Source organism: Canis lupus, chromosome 1 (genome assembly GCF_003254725.2).
Source record: "Canis lupus dingo isolate Sandy chromosome 1, ASM325472v2, whole genome shotgun sequence".
In the NCBI taxonomy this organism is placed as follows: Eukaryota; Metazoa; Chordata; class Mammalia; order Carnivora; family Canidae; genus Canis; species Canis lupus.
The window spans coordinates 10,442,505-10,445,942 of NC_064243.1; the positions used below are offsets into that span (position 1 = coordinate 10,442,505).

At 44.8% G+C, this 3,438-nt stretch overlaps 1 pseudogene; it reads right to left on the reverse strand.

Annotated features, from left to right (window-relative positions):
* Positions 1-692: 692 nt before the first annotated feature.
* LOC112645656 (prostate tumor-overexpressed gene 1 protein homolog) lies at positions 693-2,950 on the reverse strand (annotated as a pseudogene).
* Positions 2,951-3,438: the final 488 nt, after the last annotated feature.

Below are 3,438 nucleotides of genomic sequence, written 5' to 3' on the forward strand. Positions count from 1 at the left end.
TCTTCCTCCCTCCTTCTCTCCTTCTTTTTCTCCCTTCATTTTTTCCTTCTCTTTTCTCCCTCTCTGCTTTACCTATATTTGAATTCTCTGCTTTTCTTTTGGCAGCCTAATCTACTTCAATAATTTCTTCTGCAAAACAGTTGACTATCAGAATCCACATAATTTGCATAAAGTTTGAAAAATATATTTGAGGCAGTTAAATTTTGTCAGTATTTGTGTGTGTGTGTATGTGTGTGTGTGTTGTGTTAAGTTGTATATATGTGATGAAACTGCAGGAGGTAGAGCTCTTCAGGTCAAAGAGTCTAAACTTTACGTTGTAGGATGAATAATTTCCAGGATCTAAGGTATAGTTTGGTGATCATAGTTAATAATTGCATATCTTATACTTGAAACTTGCTGAGAATTTTTTTTTTTTTTTTTTTTGGCTTTTAAAAGACTTTATTGGGGAAACGTACAGGGGTGGGGACCATCCGTGGAGACCTCTCCGGACGCTGTCCTCCATCTCGCTGGGCAGTAGCCATCCCCAGGGGCCCCTGCTCAGAAGCATCTGACCTGGGGGCAGGAGGAGAGTGGGAGGACCTGGACAGGGCCTCCCAGCACCCCATGGGCCCTCCAATCCCAGCCTGGAAACCACAGCTTCATCACTTCCAGTTTTGGCGGGGGGCCTCGTCTGTGCCTCCTGGAGGGGCCCAGCCTGGGGGTGGCCACTACTCCCCCACCCCGCGCTGCTGCTGCTCCTGCTCCTGCTCCAGGTTCCGCCGGATGCCGTTGACGAAGTTGCTCTGGTCATGGGGGATGAGGCCAATGAAGATCTTCTTCTCCGACGAGTACAGGAGCATGAGCACGCGCACCTTGCACGATGCCTTGTAGGAAAAGTGCACGCAGCTGGCAAAGCCATTGTCCACCATCCGGCACAGGCTGTTCAGCGTCTCCAGGTCCTTGGTGAAGTGGAACTGGACCAGGCGCAAGTTCCGAAACTGTGGTACCAGGGTGGTCAGCAGCTGCTGTGGGATGAGCTGCATGTACAGCTTCCTTGGCCACTGCTCAGTCCTCAGGATCTCCCCTGGGTTCACGTAGACATGCGATGGCAGCCACCTCTTGGACCCACTGTTGGGCTCAGGCCTGGGCTCCTGCCACTCCATGACTCCACTCCACGCTAGGAGCTTGTTGTTGACGATCTGGGCCCGGCCCCCGACACCACCAGGGCCCACTGCCTGTTTGCGCGTGGTGATGACCTGCCGGATGGCCTTGACGAAGCCGCTCTGGTCGTAGGGGATGAGGCCCGTGAAGATCTTCTTGGACGAGTACAGGAGCATGAGTAGCGCACCTCGCAGGGGAGATGTGGGGAAAGAGCACACACCCCGCGAAGCCGTTGCCATCAGCCCATCACCGGCAGAGCCCCTTGAGAGAGTCGCAGTCTCCCCCACAAGGGGCCACTTGGAACTCCTTTGCACCCTCCCCCTTCCCTCCCTCTGCTCAGAAGTAGCTGGCATGGTAGAAACCCGTTTCCTCCTCTCCAAAGGAGAGAACACTACACACACCGCAGATAGTTTGAGAAGATTAAATCTCATTCATTGTGTGCATAGCACTTTATACACAACAAATGTTAACTTCTCTCCCTTTCTTTGCTTTGTAGAAAGCTCTCATGTTCCCATCCCCAGAGTAGTGCTCTCTTCAGGGGGAATATCCTCTCATTCTTTGATATTCTTTCCATTTGCTCTGATCTGGCTTTTTTTTTTTTTTTGTCAATGCTATTTATATATGGTGACTCTTGGAAGTGAATATGACATATCTTCATTCATCAAATATATATTCTTTTCAACAAATATATATTTCAGCTTCTACTATGTGTCAAACAAAACCTGGGTGAGACAAATGGTGCTTCAGACTGAAGAGTTTACAAGAGGAAACTTGCATAAACATCTAGAACATTCACCCAGGTCGTGTTGATCACACTCTCCTGTGATAGACTCTGGGACCACAGGGGTGGCCTCTGCCCTCTGAGGCACAGCGGGCAGCTGGTAACCTTCCATGTGGCTTCCAGGGAGCTGGTGCTATAAGACCGTTAGTGCCACATCCCACCCTGACATGTCCATGGGCCCCGCAGGTTGTGTTTATCACACTTATGGTTAACTTGGCCAAATTTTAGGACACTGTACAACCACATTATGTCCCTTGACACCCATCCTCGAAGGCTAGTGAGATCTTTTTAGCTATGAGTGTGAAATTCCCTTCCTGCTTCAGGTATGTCTGATCCACGTAGAATGGGTACAGCACACATTGAATGAAAGATTCTGCCTGCTTGGTTGGTGATTGCTGGGGACAGAAATTAAAGGAATTGAAGATGCTGAAAAAAAAATATGAAGCGTTCTCACCACACAAATACACACTCACAACGTAGTAACTCTGTGAAGTGATGGATGTGTTAATTAACTTGGTTGTGACAATCACACCAAAATGCATCCAGATATGAAATCATCACATCATACAATCTGAATTATGTAATTTTTATATGTTAATTGTACATCAATAAAGCTGGAAAAAATAAAGGTGTATTTCTATGTAAAAATGAACAACAACAACAAAAAAACGTTTTAGGGTTCATTCAGTGTTTTGTTGTGTAAAAGATGTATTGCATTAACAGCCATTTGTTGTTGTTTCAATGTAGTATATTTGCTTGACTCCTTAGTTGCTTTCTTCTGAAAGTGAATTCTCAAAATTCTTAATTGGTAAAAAACATAGTTAACACCTACCTTATGAGATTTTTTAATCTAAATATTTGCTCATATTTTTCATTATTTGGCATAGTGTCTGGTAGTACAAGAAACTTAATATAGCTGGGGGCAAACAAATGCTCAGGAATGCTGTTACTAGCAGCATGTTATCAGAAGCTCCAGCTTTCATATATCTCCAGCCACCACTTACTTGGCTGAACCATCAACACCACCATGCTTGAAAGCTTGAGAGTTACTGTCCTAACTGCTGAGGAATTTTTTTCTCCTGACTCTTCTCTCTGTTCTCTGCTTTATTGTTCACTTCTGCATGTGGTTTTTGCTTAGTTTTTCCAGCCCTGATGTAGAACCATCTAATTTGCTTCTGGCTCTCACACTTTGGTTCTATCCTTACTTTTCAGACTGGGATGCTTCTTTAGGCTTCTTGCCTTAAAATGAAATCCAAAAGTAATGACTATATGCTTTTCCCTTTTAATAGGGACAGGAAAAAGCCTGGGTAAGGGTTCAGATCACATAAATGCTGATGTGCTGAACATCTCAAATAAAATGTACCTACTTGGATTCCAAAGAAATTCAAAAACCATTACAAGGATGAAGACTCAACAAAAGATCCCAATTCACATATATCATTGTATCCTTTATTGTCAAGAATTTGTATTCCAAACAACTTCTTATGGAGCTAGAAGAGGAGTTTATATCAGAGAAA